Source organism: Halichoerus grypus, chromosome 4 (assembly GCF_964656455.1).
Source record: "Halichoerus grypus chromosome 4, mHalGry1.hap1.1, whole genome shotgun sequence".
Taxonomy (NCBI): Eukaryota; Metazoa; Chordata; class Mammalia; order Carnivora; family Phocidae; genus Halichoerus; species Halichoerus grypus.
Window position 1 is genome coordinate 131,026,944 of NC_135715.1, and position 21,893 is coordinate 131,048,836.

A 21,893-nucleotide genomic window follows, 5' to 3' on the forward strand; every position below is an offset into this window, starting at 1 on the left:
GTGCAGTTAGCTCTACTGAGTTCAGAACACACATCGTTTGATTCTGCATGATTTCAGGTACTGCATCTTCCAGGTAAAGAAGAGAAGAAAATGGGCTGATGCCTGTGCCTCTGGCAGGGACTTGTTGGGGGGGGCGGGGGGGGCAGGCTTGCCGCAGCTCGCCCATCTCTTTGAGCTTTAGCAAGTGGTTTTGCTCTGCGTAGTTAGCTTCATTCGCTTCCTGCACAAAGCCTTCAGAAACAAAAGAACATGCAGTACGTCTATCCAAAACCCCCCAAGGAATACCTTTTTTTAAAAAAGTACATTCTGAGTGACCTATTTACACCCTCATTCCATCATACATGTCATGATCCCATGGAGTAGTGGGCAGTTCTAGGTACGCATTTAGCCTGGGCCAGAGTTGTATTTTACTTTAATGGAGTAAATGGTCCTTTTGTACTTATTACCATTTTTTTCCAGGGGAAGTGTATTACAAGGAGTACACACACACAGTTGCCCTGATTTGTGACTTTTCTCAAAATTTCTTTTTTATTTTTCATTGAAAGAGAAAAATGAGTAGATTGGGTTTTAGGAGCCAGACCAAGAAGGTTTTAATGGAAGGAACAAATGGAATGCTTAAGATACCATATCTTTGGGACTACTGTTGCACTAAGTTTAATGAATACAGGCAGGACCAGGTAATTCTTAATGCTAACTTTCAACGGTAAAATTGATCATTCCAGCTATCTGCAGCACTACAGAGCACATCTGTGTTTACTGCCTACAGTTTAAGTAACATCCAGCTAAGCTTGCTAAGCTTAGTAGGTCCCATTTCTTGCCCCACACAAAGAAAACACCGTGTAGATCCAAAGGCAGTTTATCAGATAATTTTTAAATAGAAGTCTAGAGAGCTCTGCACATATTGCCCAAGGTCGTCGATTGTTATCTTTGGAGAAAAATAGTTTCTTTTCCTGTGTGTGTCCAGTTAAAATGTACAGCTTCCTCCTGAAAAGAAATCAGGCAAAAATAATAACACAAGAAGAAAACATGAGGGTGTAGCTCGCCCATCCTCTTCTCAGTGATGGAGTGGGCTGCCTAAATAGCAGAGAAGTTCAAGGCACAAGTACGGTAAGCAGCCCAGGTGATATTGCTGTCAAGGGTATGAGGTATAGGTGGCTTCCAGGACCTTTAGTGAGCAGGGCATTCTGGATAGCAAAACTTGAAAAAAAAAAATAGCATTAATCAAAGTACTAGAATAACAGGTATAAAACTACATTCATGTAGCAGAATTGTTAGTGAAAATTGTAAGCCTTCTCCTATGAACCTATTTCTTAAGTGTCTGACATTCAAATTTAGTCCTTCTATGAGATCATTAGTCTATAGGCTTCACCTAGTTTTGTTTCCCAAATAAAAGGACTTGTGTTTTTTTTTCCATGAGTTCTGTTTCCCTGACATCTCCAGACTGGTTTCTTTTACAAGTTAGCCAAGGCATGGACAGCTTTAACTCCCCATTCCTTTGGAAGGTCTACTGAGGAACATGTGCCCAGTTTGGAAGTAACGGATGTGCATTTTCTTTGCACATCTAAGTACCCATCAAACCCAGGGTAAGAGAAGAGCTTTATGTTTCAGAAGAAAAGCACTGCTCCCACATGGACCTACTGCTAGCCATGCCACAACTTCAGCAAGTCTCGCTGATCTTGGAATACAGCCATCTCCAATCAGGGTGATCCATTAAGAACAAAGGTGACCTCTCTGTAAGTCCCCACCCCCCACCTCCTGCCCTCTGCAGAAGCTGCTGCAGGTTCTCTGTCATGCCTCTCTCTGGTCAATATGGTTGCTGGTATCTGCACTAAATGTGCCTGGGTATGGTGGGGAACCTCTTAAATCAGGAGGAGGATCGCTTTCCACCTACATGCCAAGTCAGGATGCTACCCTTTGAATTAAGAGGTACTGTTGCTGCTTTGATAGTCTATAAGGCAAGCACTTCAGACTGTTGGTTTCATTTTTGCTGTGGTTTTTTTAATGGTGGTGATGTATTTGTACAGACAATGGCCTATTCTCTCACCCATTATCTCTACTGACAGATGCCATATCCATTCCTAAAAAGACTGATCTAGAATAAAATGCCTATAGAAAAAGAAAAAAAAAAAGCAAAGCAACTGCCCACAGATGGGTCACACTCAATTCTCACTGAAACTAACTGGCTGCAGACAGTCATGTTCAAAATCAGCAGTCATGTTCGAATTCCATGAGCTTACATGGCATGGTTTACTCTAACAGTATTTGCAAGATATGTGGAGCATGACCTGAAAAATGCAGCAAGACAGTAGTTGACTCAGTCAATATGCAAGCTTTGCAGAATTTCTTTGCACATGTACTTTGGAATGGTCCTGATTTTCAGAACCAACTTTGGCATCTATAAAGGCAGAGATAAAACTGTAGCTAAAAAGTTTGACAGCCAAACATAAACAAGGATCTATTCCATTGTTCTGTGTTTGCTTGTTATAAAGGTAAATTTATGTTGTACCAAAATCATTTGTGAAGCAACTCATTTATACAGGCTAAACTTTTGTAAGTAAGCATACATTAGGACATTTGTATTCCTGAAAATTATCATGAAGTTATATCAAACTTGTAAAAAGCTCAAAGTGTACCAGATATTTGGAATTTCTTACTTAATAAGACTTTGAAAACTTGGATTTTCTTTGTTCTTCTTTAAATCCCAGGACCTAGTATGTGAATTGCTCTTAAAAGGAAAATAAAAATATTATTGAACTGTTAAAAGACTAGTTCACCTGTATTTCAGCTTAAAATCAGGAAAAATGGGCCATGTGATTTGGAGCGCCATGCTAAATTCCTTTATCCTCACAATATCCCCTGTTTGATTAACAGAAACATTAACTGCATTCATATTTTTCAGTCAGAACAAGTACAGCTATTACTCCTAATTTTCAGTATTCTGAACACCTCATTCAAGAGAAAAATGCATTTGATCACACACCAAGGAAGGCCTGTGCATGCACGCACACACACACTGTTCAAGATCTCTCCTCTGTACGTCAGTATCTCCGTTACTATACTTTGTAATCTGACTTTTATTTCGCTCAAGAAGGATGTGAGTTCTTTTGTATTTCCAGCTCCTAGTAGAATGCCGTAATAATAGAAAATACTCAAAATAGTTTTGTTGAATGAAACAGTGGCCATCACAGGAGAGGAATTAAGAAGCTGATTCTAGAATCCACGGTATGGCTGTAGCTATATTTTATCAGCTCATCTAAGATCAAGATATTGTGAGAGACTGAGCTCCTACCAGGTGCAAGGCTCCATGCTTATATTGTGAGGTATAAGATGGGGTTTGCACCCAGTGATTTTATGTCATGAAAGAACAGTTTTGGGAAACCTCACTTCCTCTCTGCTTTGATGCCTGTTACAGAAATGTGACAGACGATGGGATAGAGACAGTCAATACTGAGTCACTTTTTAATCACTGAGTTTTAGAATCATCCACACTTTTCTTACTGAGTTTCAAAATTCTAGCCTCATGCACTAAAATCATGACGAGTTCTCCTCCATTTGAAGTCTATTGTTATTTTTCCTAAATCAGATGCCTAAGCGATGTTTTGCAAAATCTGCAGTGCCAAGATTTAGTGTAGGATGTAAGGGCAAAGCTGAGAAGAGTTTCTGCATAATCTGTCTCTGCTTGTCAAATCTTGGGTTTCCCTACTGTCTTTTTCTGTGGAGTAAAGGACTAAGGAGAAGAAAAAACTTCAATAGATGTGCAGCTCTGTACAGAACCGTCCCCCTGCGAGTTTCTACCCGAGCCGATGGTGAAGTCTCTCACACTAGCTTCCTAACGATGTTGGTGTTTGCAAACAGAAATTGGCTTATAGTTCATCTTTCCTAGGAATTAATTAAAAAAAAAAAAAAAAGCTGGAATGATGTTAATTGAAACTCTTTGTGGGGCTTGGTTAATACACTCAAAATCTTCTCCCACCTATGGTATATATCCTGAACTGCCTCCAGAAATATTTAGTGACTTCATTCAACGAAGACATGCTGCAGTTTTTATCATTCTGCTTTATTAGTATGAATGACCATGTTTACATCTAAAGAAATGCATGTACTTTCAAACAAAATCATTTCCACTGGCTTTTTTTCCGAAGTATTTTATCCCGGATGTAGTTGGAGCATCGTCAGGGCTTACTTCTTTGACTGGCCCTGTCACTTAGGCTCTGGCCGTCATGTGAGCGAGTCGTATCTCGTAGGGCTCGTTCTGTTTCTAAAGGAGCTCAACTGCCTCTTGCAGAAAGGCAACAATAAAGACCACTGACAACGCAGCAGGGCTAGAAGTCCTGGGATTCGAATAATACCCTGTGTAGAATAGGGAAGACCCAGTCCGCAGAAGTCAGAGCTGACACTGGCCTCTGCGGCCATCCGTGCAGCGTGGGCTCAGGCCTCCCTGTGACTGCATCCCCGCTCCGCCTCTCTCTCCCTTTCGTCCTTCCCCTCTCATCATGGTGGCGTCGATGTCACTCCCTGAGAACGTGCCCCAGTAAACTTCCTGCGTGCATATCTCAGAGTCTCAGGTCTGTTTCCTAGGAATCCAGCCTGTAACAAGAGAAATGGAAAGTTAAGTCCGTGATCATTGAAACTTACCAACTGAAAACCCTGTTCTGTCTCCTAAATTCGTTAACTAAGTAGATCAATGGTTTCCTCCACCTGGTTTCCTAATGACTCACAGAACTTACCTTGGTGAGTTAATAAATGGGCAACGCAGCAGCTCTTTCTGTTTTGTTCTGACAGTCTTGATTCAAGTCCTTGGTTGCAGACAGACCACACACAAACCAGGATCAAATGTGGCCACATTGTGACATTAGAGATTCACGGCGCAAATCCCTCCGTTGCCACGAAGAGGGCTGCAGCAAAACGGGAGACAAAATCTCCCGTCCCAATGTTATCACTACCTTATTTGTCCTATTCTGTCACTAAAATACTTCATAGCTAACTCTCATGTGGAGACACACAAAACGAATGTGATTCCTTACACAAAAATGGCATGGGCAGAATTCTTTTTATTTTTTTAACATTTTTTTTTTTTAAGTAGGCTCCGCACCCAACGTGGGGCTTGAACTCACAACTTGCCTATAGGACAAGCGATCAAAAGTTGCGTGCTCTACCAACTGAGCCAGCCAGGCATCCCCAGAATTCTTTTTTGCCACATGAAGCTAAAAAGAAGGGAAGATATTAATGAGCTATATTAGAATAATGCAGTGGAGTAGTTATTAGTTTTAGGCCTGGTAAAATTGTAACTTAGATTAAGAGGTGGGTGACAAATTTTTAGTCTAGGCTATTTCCCCAGAAAAACACAATAATTAATATAGTCAATTTTCAATTATCTGCCCAAGGAGAAATAGCAATAATGGCAATTATCCAAAAGAGTAGATAATGAACGAATTCATTTCTATTTGACTTTGAAATATTGTTTTGTATTCTAAAACCAACTTTTGGATGTGGATGCATTTTAAATTCTGTAAAGTTGCTATGCCTCAAACTTGAATACTAAAATTATACTTTAGAAATCAAATGGAAGAACGTGGCTTATATTCTTCATCTTGTCTTGTACACTATATTCCTGCTTTCTATATTATTGCTAAAAACACATATTATCTCTTAGGGTAGTGTTCATCTTAAAGTAGAAAAAATTTGCATCTATATGTTTCCTAGTTTGTATTCTCCTAGCACCGATGACAATTTAATATTTTGGTTGAAAGGATACCCTCCTTCCCTTCCATTGCTTGGCTAAAGTTGATTATATTTATATTTTGTGTATGTGCCAAAAACAACTAAACAGAATGAGTCGTCAAGATAAGGAGTTATGTCCAAGTAAGACTTGAGATGTATAAATGCAAATATCTACCCGTGGAAAATTGAGGTGGCCAGACATACATTTTCCACACCTATTTTGGCCCTGGTTTGGTTATTTTTCATTCAGTAAATGCTAACTTGTATACAAAGTTACCTGGCATAGGATCTGGCTCGTGTTAGCAGTCAGTAACTCCTCATTTCCCTTTATTCTTTGCTTCCTTTAATAATGTTTTACATAAGATGTTTCATATTCATGCTTCATATACTTTAGTAAATGCTTATGTTTTATTCCATTCTTTTTCTGTATAGAAAATATTCAATTTGTAAAAATGAGGAATTTTTTTTAAGATGCTAAAGTAAATCTTGCAGGTGTTATTTTCCCAATATCAATATCCAATATGCGTTTCAATTCCTAAAAGCTACCTCCATGGAATTTGATTTATCGCTATTTTTTTTAGATTTTATTTATTTTTATTTTTTATGTAATCTCTAGCCTCAATGTGGGGCTCAAACTCACAACCCCGAGATCAAAATTCACATGCTCTACTGACTGAGCCAGCCAGGTGCCCCCTGATCTATCACTATTAATCTATTAAGAGCCATAGCATTTTAAAGGGTAAGTGTGAGGGTTTATGCACACTAAAACTTGACCACATACTCTGTCTTATTCTCAGTCATGTGGCACTCTCCCATTCTAGAACAGTACATTTTCACACAAGGCAGAAGATTTTATCAAGCACGGCGGTGCTTTCGATGGCTTGCTTTAGGACTCCTTTGCTTTGGTGTTTGACTTGATAAGTATTTGGTGTTTGACCAAAGTTGGCTTTTTCTCCCTTCAAAGATCTGAATAGTTATCTTCAGTTGAACACTGGCAAGGCACTGAAGAGGTGGGTTAAACAAATGGTTAAGCTGGGTAGACCTAGTTTCAAACACTGGTTCCGCTACCTCCCAGGGTGATATTAGACAAGAGACCATCTGTCAAGGTCATGGTTTTCTCATTATTAACTGAAGATAATAATATAAAATGAAGAGGATTGTAGTGATGCTTACAAATCATAAATGTAGGCAAGTTAGCATACATTAGGCATTCAATAAATACTGGTGTGTGTTACAAATACTAAGAAACATTTACTGAGCGCCTACCTTGTGCAAATACCATTCTAGGCATTTTCTCTGTGTTGATTCATTTACATCTCAGTACAACTCTGTGATTCAAGTCGTGTTATCACTATTTTAAACAGGAGACCTGGAGAGCTTAAGGCACAGTAAGCAGCTGAGTCAGTATTTCAACCCATCCCCTACACTTAGCCATCACACGGCACTGCCTCTCGTATAAAGAGCAGCCTTTTAGCAGAAACTGGAGCCAGCAAGTAGATTCAGGAGCCCCCCTCATGCCTCTGCCCGTTCCCCTAGCACTGCCATTCTTCACATCTGGCCACGCGGCTTAAACACCACCCCAAACACATACCTACGGTCAGAGTATTATTTCCTCTGAGGGACCATCCTATTTTACTCACCCAGCTTTACCCAGCACTCATTCCATAACATGAATGGTGAGAACAGAATTTTATGCCTCTTGGTATGAAGTTTTACACAAACGCAGCTTGAGACCCAAGGCTCGGATCAACTGAAGGCCACTTCAGTCTGTCATTTCAACAGATCTGCTCAGATGCAGCCAGTCTCCGGGTAGTCACAAGGGAAAATGAAAGGTCGTGGGTAAAAGGGAAGGTACTCATGCTCAGAAGCCCCAGCTCTGCCACTAACTAGCTGAGTCTTTGCCCCCTGGCAGCCCTTCGCTTCCGCCCCCGGAACCGCTTCTCATCATGTGGAAATGGAAGATGTTGCATTAGATCTTAGGTACAAGCCGGCCACCCATGAGCTAACCCTGACCTTCCGGGAGCCTTTGGCTTTAGCCTTGTTCGACTTGCACAAAGTTGTGTTTAATTTAATTTTACAATACAAAACAAGAGATTTTTACATGTAAATCCTCATTTCTGTCTTCCTTTGAAACTCTGAAGTTGTAGCATCATCGGGTCTGTTTTTCCTTATGGCATCAATGAAAACCGTGAGCCGGATGGGAGCCTCCAAGCTGGGACATGCGCTTACCAGGTCGCCACAGCCCTACCATCCCCTGCTGTCTCACACCCAGCTTGGCCCTCATCCTCATCGATGCCACTCGCCTGGTCTTGTAGGCACATGGGTTTGCAATCCTAGGACCAGCTCTCACCTCCCTATGTTCATTTGTTCATTATTTTTCTCGTTTGATCAACCTGTATTCAGTGCTTACTCATATGCCACTTTGTTTATTGTACTTAGAGCCTGAATACAAGTCTTTTGTTTCTTAAGGGGCAGAGTTCAGAGACTGATTAATCGCCATTGTTTCTAAAGTTTTCTCGCTTCTGGCTATCTACACAGGATCGTGCAGTTTGCTAAGCAGCAGCTTCTCCCGGCACAAGCCACCACAAATCAGACAAAGTGAGACCATGCCTTGCGCCCGGCACCTGCGGTAAGAAGGAGCTCATGGCAAGCTTGGCCCAACAGGTAAGAGAAAGCACCGCTCAGTTACGCGTTCTGTCACCGGGGGAAAATAACGGCGATTCAATAAAAGCAGAAATCAACATCTAAGGACTAATAGGAAACAGAAAAGTTTAGTTTGTTTCTTTTATTACTGTTTCCGTGCTATACCACGTAAATACCCTTGCCATGAGTCATGAAATAACCCTTGTTCCTGCATGATCCAGGAGAAAAAAAAAATGCAAGCTAAAAAAAAAAATGGCCTTTTTAAAAAATTCATATTTACAACTGCCTGCAAAACCTTTGACTGATTTTAGTGGTGGCCTCTTTTAAGATGAAACATCGGGGAACTAAATATATGCCTTAGGTGACCTGAGACAATGCCTATTTAAAAATCCATTTCTCCAAGGCTATAGCTAATTGATTCTTGAAACTTCTTTGCTGAAATAACCTTGTCCCACAGGCAATTGTGCTTCAATTATTTCTTATTTCGCTTGAAAATAATAGTCTTTTATATAGAAAATGATGGAATCGTTCTAAAAAGTGTCCAAAATAACAAGTAATCGTTAAAATATTTTTATTTAAAGTGATAAAACTCAAGACAAATACTCAGAATATTCCTTCATACGCTAACTTTTTGCCCTAAATAGAGTGCTAGTAAGTTTATACAAAGGATTGCAGCCTTCCTGGAGTGTGACTCAGGAAAGGAGCCCCACGCTGGCTCCAGGGCACCTGAATCATACTTTTATCTCTTCCACCATCACATCCGTGATCTGGGCCGATAACTACAGTTTCCTTGCCCATGAAATGGGCGGTTATTTCAGGCTGCCTTCTAAATACCGGGCTCAGTTTGACGATGAGGTACTATGAGTGGGGGTAGGGGGGTAGCTTTGGGCTAATTCCCTGCAAATTAGCTTTGGGCTAATTCCCTGCAAATTTGCCTAAAGCAAATTCAACAAAATGCCAGTTCACTGAACTCCTTTCTTCTTTTCATTATTTACAAGGTTTATAGCAATTTGCACTGGGTATGTTGGGTTTTACCACCTTTGGAGATTTCGATGAGGTTTTAACTGATAGTTTTCCAGTTTACTTCATAACGGCTTTTGAAGGAATGCCCAGTTTGCCTTTGCCTTTGCCCCGGCTATTATGTAGGGAGAGGAGTAATTGAGAGACATCAGCGCACAGCCAAAAAGGACATCGACTAAGAGACAGGACACTAACACCATCAGGGTTCTCCAAACTCAAGACCAATATATTCAGTATTTAAATATATTAGGCAGATTGACCATTTAGGGGAACTCTTTCATGGAATTAGCCTGCTGAGGTGGTCCCTCCTCCTAGGGATCTTATAGTTCAGCGGAAGAAAAAGATTAGAACGACAGCAGGAAATAAGCAAATAATACAATTACATATTGTGATAAGCACTACAGAACATTAAAGGGGTGCTTAGACAGCAAAGAACTAGAACCAGCTTCATAAAGGTAGGCAGGGCAGGTGTGAGAGGCGAGAGGGCTGTTCCCAGTTCCCCCTCCTTTCCAGGCATGTGACAGGATTGCGCTGCCTCATTCACCCTGAGATTCCATGAGGCCATGGGAGTTGGTCTGGCCAATCAATTGTGTGTAGAAATGATATGTGTCTCTTGCATGCTGGAGCGTCTAATTGATGTTACTCCAGCTCCCTGTCCCTATGGCATCCTGACAGGGGATGTGGTCCAAGATGTGGTTGCTCCCTTCGCCTGGGACAGGTGTGACCTCAAAGAACAAAGCCCCCTCAGCCAACCCACACTGCAGATGCGCAGCATGTAGCATGAGCAAACAACAAATTTTTATTGTCTTAAGCCACTGAGATATGGAAGCTTTTTGTTAATGTAGCTTAACAGAGACAATCCTGACTATTACAAGAGGCATTTCTGAAGAGGCAGATAGATGATTTATAGAGGCTTTAAGACAAGAGGCTTTGAGCTTGGCTGGTTCACAGAACTGAAAGACGGTCAATATGGCTGGATTATAGTAAGTCAGGAAAAAGTAGCAAATAATCTTTCGAGTTCCTTCTACTCTCTCAACTCTTGCCTGTTCTGGCTCTGAGGATGTTCTGATATTTATATTCCTGGCAATGCTTGGAGATAGATTAAGTAGCTGACTTTAAATGCTTTTGATTTGTTTACACAAATCAAACTCTCATATTTTATCTCTTGCCTCTGGATTATGATCGTTTCTTATCAAGAACTTTGCATGTGGGCTATTGATATGATAATGCAATCCTAATGCCTTCTCAGGAGCTGAGGGCCTCTATCCGTTCAGTCAATACGAAGATGCACTTGAGTATATAGGCCATTCATAGCTGAACTGAGGCTCAGGATGGGAAGTCCACAGCATTTTGCAATTGAATAACATGTAATAGTGTGAGATTTTTAAGCTCTCAGGTTTTCATATCAATTTCTAATATTCTGGCAACAGAATCTAGGGAAAAACCCAAACTTTCATGGGACTCACCGTAGCTCGTTTAATGTATATGTATGAGAGATTGTCTTTTGCACTGAAGATCTTGTTTGAAAACAAAACAAAAAAACCCCTAGCAAAAAGCAAATTGCGTGAGCTGCAGTTTATCTTCTTTGGAAGAAAAGAGGAGCTGAGTCAGCCCTCCTGGGATGTGACAACTAAGGTATTTCTTTATCCTTGACACTGCTCAGATGGAGCCCCAGATATTATAACTGCCTTTATTGAAGTTTGGTGGATTTAGAGGAAATACATCCAGCTGATATTACAGTCATTCTTGTACAGTTCTTAAAGTCTTAAGGATTTTTTATTGAGGTGAATGAAATCCTGCTTAAGAAAAAGAAAAGTAGGAGAAAGGAAGGGAAATGGATCTAAAATAAAAACAGGGTCCTTAATATAGTTCAGGCTCAGTGCTAAGTGTTTTCGTATGTAGTATTATCCCCATACAGGAGGAAATAGCCCAGAAAGGTTAAGATCACCCAGCCAATGAGTGGCGGACCAAGGAAGGGATGGAGGTCTTCCCCCTCGAAAGACCCTTCTCTTTTCTCTCCACTACTTAAGACTAGAGTGTGTGCTCCTACTCTCCAAAGTAGCCCAGCCTTGCATTTCTATGGTCTCCAGACTCGTCCTCTAAAAGATAAATGCTAGATCACTCTTCGTTTATTACATATCTAGGTTCAGAAGAGCCTCTAAAGAGAGCCGATTGTAATAAGTTGTGCTCTGCTAATTGTACATCTTCCCTTTGTTCAGCCTCATCCTGTGTAATTAGCACAGTCTTGGAAATAGAAGTTTTCCGTGACATTCAAATTCTTACACAGCACACCCTCTAATTATTTCATATTTTCACATTAGGGCTAAGATACTCATGGTGGAGGGGGGTAATTCTGCTTGTTATTTAATTACTTATAGAAGGAGTTCAGGAAAACCAGGAAAAAGAGATTATTAAAATAATTTCTACTTGATTCTGAGATGTTTACACCAAGACCAAGGCACAGGCGTATATTTTCTCTTCTGACCTCTGACATCGCCATTTTTGGCACTGGTATCTGTATAATTGTTAGGATCTCCTTCTATCAAGGACTTACCTTTCCTTCAAGACCCACTCAAAATCCTCTCCCCCACTGGTCTTTAAGATATTCACCATTAAAATTACATTAAAATTAAAATTAAGCTCTATCTTCCCATCCGCCAGAGCACTTTGTACTAATCTTGAAGCATGTCTCTGCTTTGTATTACAGGGATGGGAGCTAGGGCAAAAACAGCCGGTGACTCACTCAAATATCTTTTGTCTCTTTTCTTCCTGGGCATATAACTAGACAGCATTTCCTTTTCTTCCTTAGAATTGGGTATGACCACATGATGACTTTCTCACAATGGAATATGAGTGGAAGTGACATGCTTCATTTGGGAGCCAGGATTTTTAGGACGTAGATGTGCCTTCTCCATGCTCACTCTCCCCTGATGCTGTATGCATCCCCCCCAGGGATGGAAGGAGCCGGGCTCCTAGATGACCAGGTGGAGAGCTGTCTGGCCAAGTGGGAACACCCCTATTAGGTTGTTACACAAATAAGAAATAACTGGGGTTTATTCGTTATAGCAGGTATGTGGGCTTACCTAACACAGCGTGTGCATGTTTGTAAGCATGAGTCTATGTGTGTGTGACTCCCTGTGTTTTAGAAGCCCTAGAAGGACTGGGACTAAAAAAAAAAAAAAAATTATCCTTCACTGTCAGCAAAATTAAACTAAATAGCTGCCTCATTTGGAAATGGAGCAGATGGTCATCAAAATGAAGAGTGGAGGGTACTCTAAAGCATCTCTAGCATTGGGGATGCCATTTCTCATTTGCAAGCAACTGTCAAGAATTTTACAAATAACCTCATAGGTGACTAGAGTGGAGAATGAAAGGGATACCCAGTTCCCATATTAAAATGTGTCCTGCTTCATTACTCATTCAAACATTCATCATTATTTCAATCAACAAGTAGCTATTAAACACATTCTATATGCCACGCGGTCTTCTAACAGTGATCAATAACAGACCTGGCCTCATCTTACTCCAAGTCCACAGTCCAGTGGGAGAGCCAAATACCCACTTCACACGACTGAATATGCACTCAGCTTTCCACCCAGGTTCTCAGGTTCCTCATCTGTAAAAAAAGAAGAATATTATATACTTCTCAGATTTTGTTGTATTTTTTAATTATATAATATTTAAATATAATGATTCTAAAATAGCATCATGATGGACACTTGAGTTTGATAAACACTCAAGAAACCTTAACTATTATTATTTGTATTAGTTTAGGTAAATAATATAAGATTATATGATAAAAAAAAATCTGAGTAAACTGAGGAAAAGGTATGTGGAACACAATTTCTCCTTCACAGTGACTCCTGATATGAGAATTGAGAGGCTGGGAAAAATGTTCCACATTTTTAAAAATAAAAAGAGCGTGTGCAAAGAACCAGTGATGTGGAAGCATTTCTGAAGACTTGAAAAAGAGTAAGAGTAGCTGGAGTGTAGAGAGTGAGGAGGAAGCACTGCAGAATGAGATCATGCATAGCCTTGGGAACCACCTTGTAGTCATGCTAAGAATTAACCCTCTTCCTAAGTGCAATAAAAAGTCACTGAATGGTTTCAAACGGGTCGTAGCACAGAATGACATGATCAGCTCTGTCTTTTAAAAAGATCACCGTGGCTGTGAAGAAAAAAAGATTGGAGGGAAACAGAGAATGTGTGTGTGGACCACTTGGAAAGACTGTAGGAGCCACCCCAAGAATAGCCACGGAGAGGTCAGGCAGCAACACGGTAGTGGGGATGGAGTGAAGAAAAGACAGGAGAAGTTTCTGAAGTGAAACTGGAAGGATGTGGTTATGGATTGAATATGAGATAAGGGAGAGAGCGCTGCTCCGAATGGCTCCTGCTCTTCCACGGGGTTGTGGGCACATTGCCCAGAGATAGGGAACCCTGAAAGATGATCAGGGCTGCCTTTGTACATGCTACATTCAGATGCTCCTCAGAAATCCAAGAACACATGCCAAGCACACGGTTGGATACTGTGGTCTGGAGCTTCATAAATACACTGAGCTAGAGTATAAATTTAAAGGTTATTGACATATGGATAACACCCGAGGCCATGGGCGGGAAAATTTTGCTTAGAAAATAGGCAAGGGGTGCCTGGGTGCTTCAGTGGTTAAGCCTCTGACTCTTGATTTCTGCTCTGGTCATGATCTCAGGGTCGAGAGATGGAGTCCCACATCGGGTTTGGCACTGGGTACAGAACCTGTGTAAGATTCTCTCTCTCTCTCTCTCTCTCTCCCTCTGCCCTGCCCCCACCACTTTTTCTCGAAAGAAAGAAAGAAAGAAAATAGGCAAAAGTTAGACTGAGAGGAAAAGAGGGGTGTATATATAAGAGGAGTTTTATTTTAAGGACTGTGGAATCTTAGTGAGTCCGAAATCTGAGAGGGGAAGCTAGCAGGATGGAAGACTCAGGAAAGAATTGCAGTTAGAGTCCAAAGGCATTCTGTTGGAAAACCAGAAATAGCAGGCATTGCTATTCATCTGAAAAGCAGTCTGCTGGAGAATTCCCCCTTGCTCAGGGAAGATCTACTTTTTGTTCTATTCAGGCTCTCATCTAGTTGGAGGAGTCCTACCCCACCCCACCCCCCACCACATTATGGACAGAAATCTGCTTTACTCAAAGTCCACTGGCTTAACTGTGAATCTCATCTAAAATACCCTCACAGAAACAACCAGCACAATGTTTGACCACATATCTGGGCACCATGGCCCTGCCAAGTTGACCTGTAAAATTAACCATCACAGAGACATAAAAGAAAAAAGGAAAACCAGAAAGAGGGACAACTTCCTAGGCCCTGTACTAGGTGCTAGGAATACAACTTACATTGTGGTTTAGAGTGTGAACCCGGGAGTCAGAGAACCTGGGTTTGAATGCTAACTTTGTCAGTTACTTGTCCTGGGACCTTAGGAGCCTATAGGGACCTGGGTTGGCCTAGATTGGACCTGGCTGAGACAGAATGAACAAGATGGATCTAAGCGGCTACCGCTATGCGCAGCGGAGGGCTGAGGAGAGGAGGCCGGGAGGGCTCTCTGCAAATGACACTCGCCCCTGCCCTCTCTCTGGCCACAGAAATGGTAGTTTCCCCTTCGTTGCAAGGCTGCTGCCCAAGTTTGCTTTTCCGATGCTGTGTTTGTTTCTGTAACCAAAGACCTGCCTGACCTTCCCGAGCTGGGCTTCAGCCACTGAACAGACTAGAATGGAAACCAGAACATTATGTAATTCCTAGGTTGAAAAGAGAAAAAAAGAGGAGTCCCAAGAATGGGAGTTGGGGTTAGGGTTGGCCACATCACAGTGCTCTGTCCTGGGATTTTGTGGCAGGCATTCTCAGTAAATTTTACTGAGCCCTGAAGAGACAGCACAGAGAGATCTTTAAGCACAGTAAAGACTTCTCCAGGCAGCAAACGTGTGGCAACCCAGAGTAGTTGCTCCCTCCCCTTTCCTCCTAGGCTAGCTTGTTCTTAGCTCTCTAACAGCAAATATGATTAAGTAAGGATGTATCTTCCAGTTGCCTCAGCAAATATTTATTCAGCTGTGTGCAAGGCACCATGCTTTCTCACCAGGCTGTGACGTGTTTAACACATCTTTGGCTCCCTGACACCTAGGCCAGAGCAGGAAAGTAGCAGATGCTCTGTAGATACTGGTCAAATGAATTAGCATTAAGGCATTTGGAAAATGCCCTATAATATGATCTGTTCAACAAATCCTTCTTCACTAATAAAATCTACTTGAGATCCCACAAATGGTTTCTCATACCTTTCCTAAAAGCACAAAATATCCCTCATACTCTAGTGAAATAAGTCTAGCATATGATAAACTGCCTTATAAATTAATTAATATAACCCTGTGGAAAAATGGCCTATGGGCATTTGAAATGGCCAGAAACATAATAAGCAGAGCTCATATAGTTGATGAGAAACCCACTTTAGTGGGGTCTGATATTTTTGTTGTGATATTCTGCAGTGTAGTGGCTCCTAATATTTTTCTTTTTTTTTTTTTGTCACAGTCCACATAAGAGAGAAAATTCTCATGGGTCGCACACTCCCAATGGGTTATAAGCCATGCCCCTTTCTGTCTCCCAGGAAAGTTAATCAGAGGGCAAGTGAGTAAAATCAGTGTCTCTACAAGGATAAACTTAAATCTGCTCTAATTTTTAAAATTGAAACCCAATAATGGACAGCCTTTATTGAGAGTTGACTATGTGCTAAGCACTGTGTGATGAGCTTTGTGCATCTGATCCCATTTGAGCTAAAAACAACTGTGAGCAGTTGGTTCTACAGCACCTTCATTTTGCAGGTTAGGAAACAGAGACCTAGAGAGATTACCGAATGTTTCACGACTAATACATGTCTAGGAGTGGAATCTAGGTCTTTATATTTACACTCTCCTGTCTCCAAAATCATACGTTTGCAAACTTCAGCACTTGGTGACTATTATTGTACATTTCCTGTGACATCCCTCACAACTGACTGCCACAATCTGGATATTATAACGTAGAGAACCTTTTACCAAGGATACAGTACTGCGTTTATCAAAACTAGATTTTGCTCCACGGTTTGAAACCAAGTCATTTATTTGAGTCACTTTAGGTCTTAAAAACCAATAATGTAATAACCATCTTTTATTGAGTGTCTATTATATTTCACTCACTATGTCAGACATTTTTCAGGAATTATTTCTCACATTATATTTATTAATTGAAATATTTCTAATATTGTATTAATTTATTTATATTATATTAATATTAGATTTCTAATGTAACAGATATACAAAGTATTATATATAAAGTTGGAGCAGAACAGAAGAGCCAAGTCTTGCCCCACTTATTAGTTTCTTTTTCAGGCTGCAGGGGCCTCTGGCCTCCCCTCCCCATCCTCACTCTCCGTAAATCTCATTTACTGCCTTTCTTCCTCCTCTGTTTCCTTCTCCACTGGCCTCACGGCTACGCTCCCCCAGCTGAGACTCAGCCGTTGGCTTACTGACTGAAGGGCCCTGCAGAAAGCGTCTGGGAGGACCAACCTCAGACTTGAGGGAGGACGGTGAGAGGAGAGGACAGGAAATGGTAGAAAGAGAGGAGAGGACAGGAAATGGTAGAAAGGCACGGGAGGGGAAGTGTTCCTAAGGCGGGTACAGATCCCAAGCAGGAGAAAGGAAAAGGTGAGTGATGTGAGAGGTGAGCCAGGAGAGAGCACAGTGGGCAGCCAAGTCCTTCAGGTGAGAAAATGAGAAAGGGCTAGAGGCTAGCTACTGCAGAGTCTTTGGGGAGGAGAGGAAAAGGGAACGAAATCTCTAGACAGCGCTGCCGATTTTTTATGAGGAAGGAGAACCACAAAGAAAGAGAAAAAGCAGATTTTTCCAGCCAAACTCTACATTTGCGTGGGAGTCTGGTTGACAGACAACCGGATCATTTCTCTCTGTTGTTCTCACCAACCGCCATCGGAAGTCCTGCCCCAGGGAAATGCCCTCAGGACTAAGCCAAAGGAAATTCTCTGGAGCCCTTGCCACCTGAGCAGCCTCCTGAATGACAAGCCTCACTTGGGCCGGTTCTTTTTTACAGAGCAGGGAGCCGGGGTCAGTGGTAGGCAGGCTGTGGGCCAAACAGACCACTGTCCAGGTTTGGATGAGGCCAAACATGAAGCTGGAATGGGGTGGAGTAGGGATCAAGTCATGTGAAAAACGTGGTGGTCAGAAAGGAAAATCAAAAATATATGCACGTGATTCCCTGCTATCAAGATTTCAACTGAGGCGTCTGTACATTCTTTGATTTCAAACTTGCCCATAGTTTTAAACCGTCCACATGAATATGGGCACATTGTTCTCCGCATCTGACGAGGACGCTGCCAGTGGTGATTATCCTGGATGCGTCTGGGTTTAGTTGAAAAGGCCGGTGCACGTCTGGCAGTCTCCTTTGTTGCACAAAAAGTTGATGTCGAACTGTAGCTGTTTGGAAATATATGCCACCAAAACCGAGACTTGGAAGGAAAAGTAAACAAGCGCTTCTTCACCTGTATTTTCACAAACAAGCGATTCGATCGCTTTGATTTTAAATTAACAAATCAAGACGTCAGTCAATTTGATTAAAAACACAGGCACCATCTAATTGATTTTTGCCTGCACTGACTCTTGGCTTGAAGAGGCAGCATGGTGTGATGAAAAGAGAAAGGGGCCTTGGGAGCCAGGCAGCCCGGGTGCCTGTTTGGGCTCCACCACACGCCCCCCGGTAAGAATCGGGGTGACCGCTGAGTCTCAGGACAGTCATACCTCTGTCCTGAATGCCACTGATAATCAAATGAGATAATGTGGGTAGAAATAATTATGCACCCTAGAAAGTTCTGTACAAAATTCAGTTATTACTATCGATAACTGTCACATAACCCCAAAGCCAAGTATTCATCAATCCTTTGAAAGACTGACACTATGTTTGATACACTTACTCGTGGGAACCCTCCCATGTGTGACAACTTCTGTCCCTCTCCTGAGTCATAGTCCCTAAGAGTTTTCAGCAGTGCCCTCTCTTTCCAATTTAATTCAGCACCACTGACAATAATAAGCCCAACTGCTGCTGCAGTTAATAGAAATTCTCCTTTAAATGAAGTGCATCTGCTGTGACATCTGTTTAAAACCCATGGAGAGGAGTGTTCACAAGCAAATTGAGTAATTACTATGTAATTACACTATAAATTGGGCAGTCATTGATTTGCTCTCAAAATTCGTATCTTTTGGATACACTCAATATGAAAACCACCTGGGTCCTTCCAAAACTGTGCAGATATGTTCTTAAAATGGTCAATGTAGGGATTTGAGCTAAACACCTGTGGCCAAAAAATTAAAGTATTATCTCTAGAAGAGAGAAAGTGTTACAGGGAAAGGAATTAAAGTGTGGAAGGAGATGTTAACAGAGTGAAAAAGAAAGGGGAGGGATATTTTGAAGGCAAATTGTCTCAGTGCTTTCTCGGTCATTTCATAAGAGCTGTGAACTGCTAAGCCTCACTGGCAGGAGAAAACACAGGAAGAAGAGAGACCGGAGATGCAGGATTTCACCTGTCCTGAGAAGAGCCCATCACTCTTTGGACATTGTTTGGATGTTGGGAAACTTACACTGTATCTAGAGAGTAGAGGAATTAATGATTTGAGAGATAGTATCTAATAGTCCTTTATAACCACCCAAATTTACAGCAGTAAAAACTGAGATCTAATACTTTACTAACTGGTTACAAAACATAGCTCTATGGTGCTTCCTCTAAATCCATTTTTAAAAAGCCAAACAACAGATATTTATTAACCACATACATTGAGTATATAATGCATACAAAGCTATATTCTTGTAACAACACAGAGTGTAAGTAAATAAGGCAGCATCACAGCGTAGTGGAAGGAAGGCTGACTTTGACCCTGGATGACTCGAGTTTGAATCTGACTCTCCCGAATAGCTGTTGGGTTGAGCCATATGAAGCTGCATATTTCAACTATTTTTAAGCCCCATAGTGGCAATTTCATGTGGTTCGACCAAAAAGAATGGGAAAAGTCTCTTAAATACTCTAGGCCTCAGTTTCTTCATTGCTAAAAAGGAGGATGATTATTTGAGAATTAGAGAAAATGTGTTATATTTATAACAAATATTCATATAAATTTTTAGAAAAAGTTTATAGTGGGGCGCCTGGGTGGCTCAGTTGGTTAAGCATCCAACTTTTGATTATGGCTCAGGTCATGATCTCAACGTCCTGGGATTGGGCCCCAGCTTCAGGCTCCGCGCTCAGCTGGGGGTCTGCTTGAGATTCTCTCCCTCTGCCCCTCCCTCCACCACACACACATGCTCGCTCGCTCTCTCTCTCTCTAAAATAAATAAATAAATCTTCCTTTAAAAAGAAGTTTATAATAAGAGGGATATAGATCTAAAGGATCCTACCCTTGATCCTCCAGAGAATGTACTGAACAGCACCATTACTATAGAGTGGGAACAGCAACAAAGTTAAGACAATGTTGAAAAGTCAAAGTTGTGGGGGTCTCTCTTCTGATCACTGTGTATTTTAAAATAGAAATTACACTAAATATTTAATGTTAGGAATATTATTAAAATGAGAGGCTCCATTTGTTAAAACAAAGGCACCTGATGCTTTTCATAAACATGAAGTTATATGTCCAGTCTCTAAAACCAAAATTCTATGCCAAACAGCCACCTTCAACAAATAGCCTATTAAAATCAAGTTACTCTGCAATTACATTAAAAGCCAGTGGTTCGATTTTAATAACACACTACCTGCCAAACTATATGTTCCTCCGCAGTCTTCAAAGAGTAGGTCCTATGGAGGGACGGGATGCAGTTTTACAAAAGGGAAGTTAAAAAAAATGCACCCCAAACCAGCCAGCCACATTTACATCAGTTTCTTCCCTTTGGGGGGTGTGGGGGGGGAGCAGCTGCTCTTAGCAGCATCAGAGGCTGTGGCAGGGGAAGAGCCAGTGCCATCAATCAATTTGCTAAGTGGAGACAAGAAGCATGTGCCGTGGAGCAGAAAGGTCCCTGGCTCTGTGGAGTTGATGGAGAGAAGGAATGTGATTGGTTTCTTAAGGGGCAGGCAGAGGGGCGATGTGTAATTTCGCCTCCCCTCACTAAACATGCCTATCAGAGATAAATCAACACCTTAGATTACACATTATGCAAATGACAGTAGCAGTTTGGCACCTAATGTCTCCAACTAGAGTTTAGATTCACTCCCACTGTTGTGCGTGAAAAGTGAAAATAAGCATGTCCCCCTTCCCCTCCTTGGCTTCCTTGTCCTTGAAATAGAGCTTCCTCTAAGCCCCACAGCTCAGAGGCTAAGCTACATGGCAGATGGCCGTGTCTCCTTGCAGAGGTTATGAGCTCAAAACTCCCAGACTAGGAAATTAATTTAACAAAAACAAATATAGAGGCGCCAATGACCCTTGCAGATCATACAGTGTGGATCTCAGGGAAATTCAGTTCTTTAGACAAAATTCAGAAAGATCCTGACGATGTTTCAGCACCAGTGAGTCAGGTGAAAACCATACCCAAAGGTAGCTATTTCCTGATTTGCTCATTGAAAAGTGACACTGGAACAATGGAATAACTATGTGGGGTATAAAATTTTTGGTGCCACCGTTGCAGTGGACATGTCTTAATCTGGGGAAAGGAAAGCTGAAAGTTCTGCAGAGTCTTCACATAAGTACTATAAAAGAGAATTGGTTTGACCATCTCCCACCAAGTCCCGGGGTAAAACTGGAAGATATGTGCTGAAATTATAGGAATAGCTAGTCTGTACGTGAAAAATGACATCTTTACATGAACTTGATCAGATCCTAGTACAAATTCCCAAGGGAAATTCTAAAAAGTCTCTTCCTATAGCTCCTAAGAAACATCTATATCCAAGATGCTGTCATTTATCCCTGGAGTAGAGGATTATCTTAAATCATCTCTTAAGACTACTTCCTACATTGAAATTTAAACTGTAAGGATGAAATCAGAGTTTTTAACCAAAGCAAGCTCAATGTTGGACTTCTATATCAGTGAAGGGTTGAATTCTGTGGTAGATTATTATCTAAAAATAAAACTTTACTGGACAAAATATGGTGTGTTGGTCTGCATTTCAAAAACATTCTCTAACACAGGTCAGAATTCAAAAATAAAAAAGAATCAGGTCAGGGCAATGGTATTCTTGTGGGTGACAGGATCTTTAAATCCACTCAGACTAAAAGGAGCCTCTATTTTGTATGTTTGCATGAAGGCTTAGTGCATGGACCTGTCTTCCGTGTAAACCTTCATGCCCCCAGTAGAAAACTAAACTTGAAGTCAAAAAATAGATGGCACCCAAACAAAGTCTAGATTTTTCTTTATAAAAAAGTCAGCCCTGTCTGAATAGTGGTCTTCCTAGAGTACATCTTTCGTGGGAAAATGGAGAAAGACCAGCTTACCTTGGCTTATCTGTCCTTGAAAGGCACAGTGTGG

General features: G+C 41.3%; 1 protein-coding gene across 2 annotated transcripts in view; it reads left to right on the top strand.

Moving 5' to 3' along the window:
- B3GALT1 (beta-1,3-galactosyltransferase 1) overlaps positions 1-21,893 on the top strand; it is a 507,740-nt gene that overhangs the window by 462,607 nt on the left and 23,240 nt on the right. For both annotated transcript variants that reach the window (XM_078070940.1, XM_078070942.1), the window contains one exon: positions 8,260-8,385. The gene's annotated coding sequence lies outside the window, so the exon portion shown is untranslated. The remainder of the gene's footprint in view (positions 1-8,259; positions 8,386-21,893) is intronic.